The sequence below is a fragment of the Pongo abelii genome, chromosome 15 (assembly GCF_028885655.2).
Source record: "Pongo abelii isolate AG06213 chromosome 15, NHGRI_mPonAbe1-v2.0_pri, whole genome shotgun sequence".
NCBI lineage: Eukaryota > Metazoa > Chordata > Mammalia > Primates > Hominidae > Pongo > Pongo abelii.
In genome coordinates this window covers 30,414,027-30,426,427 of record NC_072000.2, presented here as the reverse complement: position 1 = coordinate 30,426,427, position 12,401 = coordinate 30,414,027, and the positions used below count along the sequence as shown (strand labels likewise).

General features: G+C 38.5%; 1 long non-coding RNA gene across 1 annotated transcript in view; it reads right to left on the bottom strand.

Annotated features, from left to right (window-relative positions):
• The window catches only part of LOC103892326 (uncharacterized), a 46,325-nt gene that overhangs the window by 33,440 nt on the left and 484 nt on the right, over positions 1-12,401 (bottom strand). The window contains exon 2 of the long non-coding RNA XR_008513018.2: positions 10,914-11,039. This is a non-coding gene — a long non-coding RNA (uncharacterized LOC103892326). The remainder of the gene's footprint in view (positions 1-10,913; positions 11,040-12,401) is intronic.

Here is a 12,401-nt window from a genome sequence, read left to right as displayed (position 1 = left end):
GTCTATCATTGTTGGACATTTGGGTTGGTTCCAAGTCTTTGCTATTGTGAATAATGCCGCAGTAAACATACGTGTGCATGTGTCTTTATAGCAGCATGATTTATAGTCCTTTGGGTATATACCCAGTAATGGGATGGCTGGGTCAAATGGAATTTCTAGTTCTAGATCCCTGAGGAATCGCCACACTGACTTCCACAAGGGTTGAACTTGTTTACAGTCCCACCAACAGTGTAAAAGTGTTCTTATTTCTCCACATCCTCTCCAGCACCTGTTGTTTCCTGACTTTTTAATGATTGCCATTCTAACTGGTGTGAGATGGTATCTCATTGTGGTTTTGATTTGCATTTCTCTGATGGCCAGTGATGCTGAGCATTTTTTCATGTGTTTTTTGGCTGCATAAATGTCTTCTTTTGAGAAGTGTCTGTTCATGTCCTTCGCCCACTTTTTGATGGGGTTGTTTGTTTTTTTCTTGTAAATTTGTTGGAGTTCATTGTAGATTCTGGATATTAGCCCTTTGTCAGATGAGTAGGTTGCGAAAATTTTCTCCCATTTTGTAGGTTGCCTGTTCACTCTGATGGTAGTTTCCTTTGCTGTGCAGAAGCTCTTTAGTTTAATTAGATCCCATTTGTCAATTTTGGCTTTTGTTGCCATTGCTTTTGGAGTTTTAGACATGAAGTCCTTGCCCATGCCTATGTCCTGAATGGTAATGCCTAGGTTTTCTTCTAGGATTTTTATGGTTTAGGTCTAACATTTAAGTCTTTAATCCATCTTGAATTGATTTTTGTATAAGGTGTAAGGAAGGGATCCAGTTTCAGCTTTCTACAGATGGCTAGCCAGTTTTCCCAGCGCCATTTATTAAATAGGGAATGCTTTCCCCATTTCTTGTTTTTCTCAGGTTTGTCAAAGATCAGATAGTTGTAGATATGTGGCATTATTTCTGACGGCTCTGTTCTGTTCCAGTGATCTATATCTCTGTTTTGGTACCAGTACCATGCTGTTTTGGTTACTGTAGCCTTGCAGTATAGTTTGAAGTCAGGTAGTGTGATGCCTCCAGCTTTGTTCTTTTGGCTTAGGATTGGCTTGGTGATGCGGGCTCTTTTTTGGTTCCATATGAACTTTAAAGTAGTTTTTTCCAATTCTGTGAAGAAAGTCATTGGTAGCTTGATGGGGATGGCATTGAATCTGAAAATTACCTTGGGAAGGATGGCCATTTTCATGATATTGATTCTTCCTACCCATGAGCATGGAATGTTCTTCCATTTGTTTGTATCCTCTTTTATTTCCTTGAGCAGTGGTTTGTAGTTCTCCTTGAAGAGGTCCTTCACATCCCTTGTAAGTTGGATTCCTAGGTATTTTATTCTCTTTGAAGCAATTGCGAATGGGAGTTCACTCATGATTTGGCTCTCTGTTTGTCTGTTATTGATGTATAAGAATGCTTGTGATTTTTGTACATTGACTTTGTATCCTGAGACTTTGCTGAAGTTGCTTATCAGCTTAAGGAGATTTTGGGCTGAGACAATGGGGTTTTCTAGATATACAATCATGTCATCTGCAAACAGGGACAATTTGACTTCCTCTTTTCCTAATTGAATACCCTTTATTTCCTTCTCCTGCCTAATTGCCCTAGCCAGAACTTCCAACACTATGTTGAATAGAAGTGGTGAGAGAGGGCATCCCTGTCTTGTGCCAGTTTTCAAAGGGAATGCTTCCAGTTTTTGCCCATTCAATATGATATTGGCTGTGGGTTTGTCATAGATAGCTCTTATTATTTTGAGATATGTCCCATCAATACCTAATTTATTGAGAGTTTTTAGCATGAAGGGTTGTTGAATTTTGTCAAAGGACTTTTCTGCATCTATTGAGATAATCATGTGGTTTTTGTCTTTAGTTCTGTTTATATGCTGGACTACATTGATTGATTTGCGTATATTGAACCAGCCTTGCATCCCAGGGATGAAGCCTACTTGATCATGGTGGATAAGCTTTTTGATGTGCTGCTGGATTCTGTTTGCCAGTATTTTATTGAGGATTTTTGCATCAATGTTCATCAAGGATATTGGTCTCAAATTCTCTTTTTTGGTTGTGTCTCTGCCAGGCTTTGGTATCAGGATGATGCTGGCCTCATAAAATGAGTTAGGGAGGATTCCCTATTTTTCTATTGATTGGAATAGTTTCAGAAGGAATGGTACCAGCTCCTCCTTGTACCTCTGGTAGAATTCGGCTGTGAACCCATCTGGTTCCGGATTTTTTTTGGTTGGTAAGCTATTGATTATTGCCACAATTTCAGCTCCTGTTATTGGTCTATTCAGAGATTCAACTTCTTCCTGGTTTAGTCTTGGGAGGGTGTATGTGTTGAGGAATTTATCCACTTCTTCTAGATTTTCTAGTTTATTTGCATAGAGGTGTTTGTAATATTCTCTGATGGTAGTTTGTATTTCTGTGGGATCGGTGGTGATATCCCCTTTATCATTTTTTATTGCATCTATTTGATTCTTCTCTCTTTTTTTCTTTATTAATCTTGCTAGCAGTCTATCAATTTTGTTGATCCTTTCAAAAAACCAGCTCCTGGATTCATTAATTTTTTGAAGGGTTTTTTGTGTCTCTATTTCCTTCAGTTCTGCTCTGATTTTAGTTATTTCTTGCCTTCTGCTAGCTTTTGAATGTGTTTGCTCTTGCTTTTCTAGTTCTTTTAATTGAGATGTTAGGGTGTCAATTTTGGATCTTTCCTGCTTTCTCTTGTGGGCATTTAGTGCTATAAATTTCCCTCTACACACTGCTTTGAATGCATCCCAGAGATTCTGGTATGTTGTGTCTTGGTTCTCGTTGGTTTCAAAGAACATCTTTATTTCTGCCTTCATTTCGTTATGTACCCAGTAGTCATTCAGGAGCAGGTTGTTCAGTTTCCATGTAGTTGAGTGGTTTTGAGTGAGTTTCTTAATCCTGAGTTCTAGCTTGATTGCACTGTGATCTGAGAGATAGTTTGTTATAATTTCTGTTCTTTTACATTTACTGAGGAGAGCTTTACATCCAAGTATGTGGTCAATTTTGGAATAGGTGTGGTGTGGTGCTGAAAAAAATGTATATTCTGTTGATTTGGGGTGGAGAGTTCTGTAGATGTCTATTAGGTCCGCTTGGTGCAGAGCTGAGTTCAATTCCTGGGTATCCTTGTTGACTTTCTGTCTCGTTGATCTGTCTAATGTTGACAGTGGGGTGTTAAAGTCTCCCATTATTAATGTGTGGGAGTCTAAGTCTCTTTGTAGGTCACTCAGGACTTGCTTTATGAATCTGGGTGCTCCTGTATTGGGTGCATATATATTTAGGATAGTTAGCTCTTCTTGTTGAATTAATCCCTTTACCATTATGTAATGGCCTTCTTTGTCTCTTTTGATCTTTGTTGGTTTAAAGTCTGTTTTATCAGAGACGAGGATTGCAACCCCTGCCTTTTTTTGTTTTCCATTTGCTTGGTAGATCTTCCTCCATCCTTTTATTTTGAGCCTATGTGTGTCTCTGCACGTGAGATGGGTTTCCTGAATACAGCACACTGATGGGGCTTGAGTCTTTATCCAATTTGCCAGTCTGTGTCTTTTAATTGGAGCATTTAGTCCATTTACATTTAAAGTTAATATTGTTATGTGTGAATTTGATCCTGTCATTATGATGTTAGCTGGTTATTTTGCTCGTTAGTTGATGCAGTCTCTTCCTAGTCTCGATGGTCTTTACATTTTGGCATGATTTTGCAGCGGCTGGTACCGGTTGTGCCTTTCCATGTTTAGCGCTTCCTTCAGGAGCTCTTTTAGGGCAGGCCTGGTGGTGACAAAATCTCTCAGCATTTGTTTGTCTGTAAAGTATTTTATTTCTCCTTCACTTATGAAGCTTAGTTTGGCTGGATATGAAATTCTGGGTTGAAAATTCTTTTCTTTAAGAATGTTGAATATTGGCCCCCACTCTCTTCTGGCTTGTAGGGTTTCTGCCGAGAGATCCGCTGTTAGTCTGATGGGCTTCCCTTTGAGGGTAACCCGACCTTTCTCTCTGGCTGCCCTTAACATTTTTACCTTCATTTCAACTTTGGTGAATCTGATAATTATGTGTCTTGGAGTTGCTCTTCTTGAGGAGTATCTTTGTGGCGTTCTCTGTATTTCCTGAATCTGAATGTTGGCCTGCCTTGCTAGATTGGGGAAGTTCTCCTGGATAATATCCTGCAGAGTGTCTTCCAACTTGTTTCCATTCTCCCCTTCACTTTCAGGTACACCAATCAGACGCAGATTTGGTCTTTTCACATAGTCCCACATTTCTTGGAGGCTTTGCTCGTTTCTTTTTATTCTTTTTTCTCTAAACTTCCCTTCTCGCTTCATTCATTTCATCTTCCAGGGCTGATACCCTTTCTTCCATTTGATTGCATCGGCTCCTGAGGCTTCTGCATTCTTCACGTAGTTCTCGAGCCTTGGTTTTCAGCTCCATCAGCTCCTTTAAGCACTTCTCTCTATTGGTTATTCTAGTTATACATTCTTCTAAATTTTTTTCAAAGTTTTCAACTTCTTTGCCTTTGGTTTGAATATCCTCCTGTAGCTTGGAGTAATTTGATCGTCTGAAGCCTTCTTCTCTCAGCTCGTCAAAGTCATTCTCTGTCCAGCTTTGTTCCGTTGCTGGTGAGGAACTGCGTTCCTTTGGAGGAGGAGAGGTACTCTGCTTTTTAGAGTTTCCAGTTTTTCTGCTCTGTTTTTTCCCCATCTTTGTGGTTTTATCTACTTTTGGTCTTTGATGATGGTGATGTACAGATGGGTTTTTGGTGTGGATGTCCTTTCTGTTAGTTTTCCTTCTAACAGACAGGACCCTCAGCTGCAGGTCTGTTGGAGTACCTGGCCGGCCGTGTGAGGTGTCAGTCTGCCCCTGCTGGGGGGTGCCTCCCAGTTAGGCTGCTCGCGGGTCAGGGGTCAGGGACCCACTTGAGGAGGCAGTCTGCCCGTTCTCAGATCTCCAGCTGCGTGCTGGGAGAACCACTGCTCTCCTCAAAGCTGTCAGACAGGGACATTTAAGTCTGCAGAGGTTACTGCTGTCTTTTTGTTTGTCTGTGCCCTGCCCCCAGAGGTAGAGCCTACAGAGGCAGGCAGGCCTCCTTGAGCTGTGGTGGGCTGCACCCAGTTCAAGCTTCCAGGCTGCTTTGTTTACCTAAGCGAGCCTGGGCAATGGCGGGCGCCCCTCCCCCAGCCTCGCTGCAGCCTTGCTGTTTGATCTCAGACTGCTGTGCTAGCAATCAGCGAGACTCCGTGGGCGTAGGACCCTCTGAGCCAGGTGGGGGCTATAATCTCCTGGGGCACCGTTTCCTAAGCCCGTCGGAAAAGCACAGTATTCGGGTGGGAGTGGCCCGATTTTCCAGGTGCCCTCTGTCACCCCTGGAAAGGGAACTCCCTGACCCCTTGCACTTCCCAAGTGAGGCAATGCCTCACCCCTGCTTCGGCTGACGCACGGTGCACTCACCCACTGACCTGCGCCCACTGTCTGGCACTCCCGAGGGAGATGAACACAGTACCTCAGATGGAAATGCAGAAATCACCCGCCTTCTGCGTGGCTCACGCTGGGAGATGTAGACCGGAGCTGTTCCTATTCGGCCCTCTTGGCTCCTCCCCAAAACCATAACTTTCACATGAGTTTTTGAAAACTTGAATCAATATGGAACAGCCTTTGGACATGAAGTTGTTTTGTATTGTTTTATTTGGTTTCAGGTAAAAGCCATAAATGTATCTCATTCATTTGGGGAGGGCAGCTGAAAATTGTGAATAATGTCCCTCTAATTTTATCTTTTAAATATATATATATTTTGAGACGGAGCCTCACCCTGTCACCCAGGCTGGAGTGCAATGGTACAATCTTGGCTCACTGCAACCTCCACCTCCCAGGTTCAAGCGATTCTCCTGCCTCAGCCTCCTGAGTAGCTGGGATTACAGGTGCGTGCCACCATATGCGGCTAATTTCTCGTCTCTTTAGTAGATACAGGGTTTCACATGTTGGCCAGGCTGGTCTCAAACTCCTGACCTTGTGATCCGCCCACCTCGGCCTCTCAAAGTGCTGGGATTACAGGTGTGAGCCACTACGCCTGGCAATACTTAATATTTTGATGTCAAATTAAAGCATATTTTCACTAATGAAGTCTTTGTCAAAATAAAGTATGTAACTCAGGATTAGAAGGTAGGGAAGGAAAGAGAGTGAGAGGGAGAGAAAGACAGAACAAGGAAATTGTCAATTTTGTTATGAGCCAATGCTAAGAAATTGTTAAGTTCTTATGAAACAAAAGAAATATTGCAGAGCCACAATTTGATTTCTAAAGGCATATCAAGGATATCACATCTGAAATGTACATGATAGTGGAGCAGCAAGGACAAAACTATGGATTATATTATACCTGGCGCTCTACGTCAGCCCCAGGAGTAGTCACATGAGATAGACCAAGCATTTCTATTCTACCCAGGCACACCTTGATAAGACAGAGTAGCAAACTGAACCATGTTAAAAATAAATGATTTCCAGGATATCAGTCCTAGACTTTTTTTGAGAAAGACTTAGGAAGTAGAGAAATTATTGTAGTGTACCTGATTGGTTAAGAACAAACATTTAGCTATGCAAAAAAATATTCCTGTAAAATATATACAATGTGAACTGCATCAATCTTTGAAGAACTACGTTGCAAGTCATTTTACACAATGAGGGGATTGGAGAAGAATGTGAAGAGAGGAGAGAGAGAGAGAGACTGTTTTTGACCCTGAGGGCAAGTAGATAGACATATAAGTTTAATATCTCTATATTCAGGCAGAACTCTATGTGTGATTATGTGTTGAACTTTATAGAAAGGTATCTCTAATAGGCCCAGCAATACTATACCAGGGCTGGAAAAGATATCAGCAAACATTTAACTTCCCCTTCTTTTTGTAGGCAAGTCTGCTTGTAAATTAACAAAAGAAGAAAGCTCTGCAATCCTTTTTAAAAGTTATTGGGAAAAAATATTCTTTGGCCATTCTTTGCCATTTCAAATTAAATAAAATATATTTAGACATGTACTCACTATGAAAAGTTAACAAGGTCATTGAGAAGAGGGCAGGGATCTGAAGAAATGTATATTTTATGTATGCAACACCTGGAAGTCAAGTATGGGCTGAATGCTTTCAGTATGATTAAATAGTACAGTGAGAGTTAAGTAAAAATAGTTTGAGTTCACCTATTTCCTATGCAAAAGTAACCTTATCAACTTAATTGTAGAGTAGTTTATTCTGCATTGCAAGAATTTGAGACATTTTTAAATAAATGGATAAATGAGTGATAAACAGCATCAAAGATGGAAATGCATCTCTCATCTTTATACAACTTACCCTATTTCTTTATGAAATCAATACTATATGTGTTAGGGTGGGTGTATGTGTGGTTAGACCCTAAGTTGTCTTTTTTTTAATAAAATGCAAAGATTTATGAAACTAATTCTAGATATTCAAAGGCTGTTATAGGCCAGGAGTGGTGGCTCACGCCTGTAATCCCAGCACTTTGGGAGTCTGAAGTGGACAGATCGCTTGAGGTCAGGAGTTCAAGACCCGTCTGGCCAACATGGTGAAACCTCATCTCTACTAAAAATGCAAAAATTAGCTAGGCACGGTGGCATGTTCCTGTAATCTCAGTTACTCGGGATGCTGAGGCACAAGAATCACTTGAACCCAGCAGGTGAAGGTTGCAGTGAGCTGAGATTGTGCCACTGCAAAAAAGCTGGTGTAAATTTGAGGACTCTAAAAGCAGATATGTCATAATTATTAGTCCTATGACATGGTGATATATTATATCATTTTGCAACACAGACTATGGAATTGCTAAGATCTGGGTTCCAGTACAAGACCAACAATTATCAGCCATGAGTCAATAGACAAATAACATTCTCTGACAATCAACTTGCTCTGCTATAATATCGTTACTATAACTAATTTATAGTCTTTTATTGTAAGTATAAAATATAGTGTTCTTAAATATTGAAGCTATTAATTTGTAGTATTAATCCATAATCTGTATTGCATGTTTGAGACACTTCCTTCTATGATGTACATGCATCATCTCCTCAACTCTTTCCTCCACACATTTGTAAGATGCCCTAATTGAGTACCTGACAGGTAGTGGACCTTTAAGTAATGACAGCAGTTATTGTGTGGAGGAATAGACGTGAGCTTACAAAGACACTTTGATTACACAATGAACAACTTAGAAATATTTTGGGAAAAAAAGTAGAAAGCAGATATGAAACAACTGAGCTGAAGTCAATACACTAACACTGCTCTCATTGTTTAGCTGTGTAATGACAATTAACATGCTTAAAATATGATTATAAATATGCATATTGGATCTAATTATCAGCCACGTAATCATCTGTAGCATATGGAACAGGTCATGAAGAAAACCAAAAAGATGATTACAGAGCTAAGGAATAGTTCATATAAAAAGGTTCAGTAGAGCTGTTTTTGTTTTGTTTTCTTTTGTGTTTGGTAACAGAGAAACTAGGATGCAGAATGACTTGACTGACACAAAAGCTATATGTCTAATTTGTCACTCTTCATACAGACTAAGGAAGTTTTATTCAGGATGACAGAATGAAAATTCTTCCTGAAGTTGATAATGCATAGTTTTTAAAAGGCTATAATCTTTTTGAGGGTAGGAAGAGGATCTTATTAGTTTTGCATTCTTGTACCTGGTGTACACTAAGTGTTTAAAATGTATTTATGGAGGGGAAAAGGAGAGAGTTAGGGACAGAGAGAAAAGAGAGAGAAATCCCTTCCTGATGCTTGGCTAGAGAATAGGGCTAAAATTGTCCAAATTCAGGCTATTAATTGAAAATGTAACTATTCATGTGAATTGCCTGATATGCTTCTTAAAAGTACAGATTACCAGAATAAAATCCACAGAATTAGAAATCGGAGTAGTTTTTAAAAGAAAGATTCACAGGTGTTTCTAATATTCCAGATTTGTACCCCATTAGATTAGGTAATAACGTTACTGGGTCAGAGTTCCAAATTCCAAATTCATTTGGAGGATGAGATTGGTCCTCACCTCAGATCTTTGGTAAGGAGCACAAAAGTTGGAGTTTTGACAGACATAGTGACTAAGACACTTCTACAGTATATTTCTGTTAAACTGGAGTTAAACTAATTTCAAAATCCTTATGAAGAAATCATGTTCAGTAAAATGTATAGCTTGACTGGCCTCATCCCTTGTTCTTAATAGAAGAAAGCTATGAGAAACAGAAATGAAGCTTTCTCCCTCTATGCATCTGTGAGTCTTCCAAGTTAAGAGCTCATACTGAGCTCTTAACTTGCAACTTAACTGGGCTTACAACGTCAGAGGTACTTGTACTAAGCGGAACAATCAAACCTTTTTAAAAATCTTCAGCCCTTTCCACATGTTCAGAAGCAACCTCTTGTTTCTCTATAGCAATGTGAGGTTCCTCTTGGATTATCAAATATAAATATGCATCAGGGTCAGGCCAATTTGCTAACAGTGGATGTGCATTAGCAATTTCAATACAGCATATCAAAATATATGTATATAAATGTTAAATAAGACCAGTCATTTATATTATACCCCCCATAGGCTACTCAAAATGAAGAGTGTTGCATCATGAGAAGGGGGAAAAGCAATGTTGCCAAGATTGCTTTTGTTTTTTTACCAACATGTGATTAGTGACATTTCTGCAGAGACATCTCAGGGGTGTAGAGTACACTTGGCCTAGCAGATAGGATGCCTTTTTACTATTTTTCTCTCTCCAATAGACAGAAGGTTTAGATTAGTGAAGGTGCATTCTTCTTAGATAAAATACTTTCCGTACTTAGTCCAATGGCATTCATAATTCTGAATTTAGTCTGTTCTCTAAAGTTCTTCAGAGAAGATCAAAATTAGGTAGACCACTGTCAAGCACTTTGTGATTCAGCACAACACTAACCAATCTTACTTTTATAATGTTTGATGTGGAATGTTTCAGTAAACAGAAATTGTATTTAAACTAATACACTCTGCTATATAAGCATCACTTTCTTCTAAAATATTTACCATCAGATACACCACCATTACCAACACTATTTTAATTACCTAAGCCAGAGTTATCTCAAAAAGGTCAGGAAAAATGAACCACATCCCTAAATTGATGGCATATATATATATTATATATATATATATTTTATATATATATATATATATATTTGCTTCTAAGTAGCTTCTACCTAAAGATCTTTGACATGCTTAGTATGCTTCCCCCAGAGGATTTAGTAAAAGTGAAATTAACTGCAGATACTAATTTATGAGATATCAAATTCATACGTATGTTGTATTTGATTCATTTATATAAGTTTCACATTTTTTTCAAGGCAGCAATACCAAATGAAATATGTGAAACCATAGTTTGAATCTAGACTCTGCTATTGACTTACATAAATGTCTTGGGCAAGTTGCTTAATTGCTCTGAACTTCAGTTTGTTTGTGTATAAAATGTCAATAATGTCATTCTACATCATGAGGTTGCTTTAAAAAGCAAACAAAATAAGGTTTTTAAAATTAGCTCAAGTAACACATGGCATATAGTATGCAATACATTTTTCCATACTTTGTTTTATATGCCCATAGTTTAAAGTAGGTACTTGACAAGTAGTGCTTGTAGTTGTATATCCTGGGCTAGCATAAAATTATTTTCCATTTCTGAGCATTTATTTAACTGAGTGTCTTATCTAAATCTCAGGTTCTAAAGAGATACAGTCTGGATCTTGAGATGGAATTGTTGCATCTGTCTTCTTATCAATTAGAAAAGCCAAATTAGTTTAACAACTATCAGAATCGTGAAACAACATTCATGAAGGATAAGCTTTAAAATGCCTACAAGAATATAGAGAGGACTTACATAACACCTTATTAGGGTGGCAGTTGTCCATAGAATAATACAGTAGATGATAGAGAGAAATGGAGATGGGCAATCTAGTTGTTTTCAAAACTGGAAATAAGTATATTCTGCTTGAAATATTTTCTGGAAAATACTGCAGGGAAATTAATGAAAGGAATACTTAGATGGAAAAATATATGAGTCCTAATAATCTAGGTACCTAAAGAGCAAACAATAACAGTTTGTATTCACTTATAAATCCTCACTGCCTACTGAAAACTCTCAGAATAACTACATTAGCAAAATGGAGAAAAAAATATCTGGATATCTGGATATCAGTACAATTACTATTTGAAAAAATGCCCAGATGAGTTGTTATTAAACTGATCCACACCAACAGGAAAACTATGAAGCCATATATGTTAAGAGTGTCTGGCCTTGCTTCACTCCTAATAAACATTTTGGCCATCAATTTGAATACAGGTTAAGAAGTAATAATGGCAATAATAATGGCATTTATTAACTCTCAGCTATGTGCTACAGCACTTTGCAAAGTATTTTTTCTGTATTATCTCTGTGTTACTGATAACCATTCTATGAAATACATACTATTATCCTTATTTCTTACAAATAAGGAATTTATGCTCAGAGAGGTTTAGTAACAAATTCCAAATCTTAACAATTAGTTATATTTTTAGGCTTGGAATCCAGGTTCATCTTACAATAATGTCACTTGAGTAATAGTCTATACTCTCTCGCTCTCTCTCTCTCTCTCTCTCTCTATATATATATATATGCATATATATATATCTATGCATATATATCTATGCATAAGCATAGATATATATATGCTTAATTAAACTTGCAGAAGTCAAATCCAGCAGGTAAATGAATACCTCGATAGCTTGGTATGGAAGATGGTGTTGGACCTCACCAAGAATCAATAATTGCCCTATCCTACATCTATGCTCCAAACTTCAACTACACAACTCAAGAAACGGACAGAGGTGATTTAGTGGCAAGGGCTCACTCTGTGTATATGAATGTGTATGTGAAAATATGTGTACGCGTGCTTGTGTGCTGGACAGAATTACTTGCTTTGGAAGAACATGAGTCTCCTCTTTCTGAAAGGATTCAAATCTAGGCTGGATGAAAGTCAGGAACTGTGGCTAGAATTTAAGCACCAGATGGATGTATAGACTGAACATTTAAGTGTATTTCCAACCCTAATCTGCTGTCATGCTGCATTCAACTGTTCAAATAAAAACAATTCAATGTGGTTAGGAGAAGAGATATAGGGAAGTATATATTTCTAGTATCTTTAACTTGTAGTGAATAGTTGGAAAATCCATCAGAAGTGCAAAATCATATCTTGACTGACAAGCCTCACCCAGTGCACACCCCAGGCAATGTTTTCGTGTCACTGAGAAACAAACTGGCCCACCCAGAAGAGAGCCTTACTAATCTTGATGCCTAGAAGCTTGAAGCCTCACTGGAGAAGTGAGCAGTCAAAGGG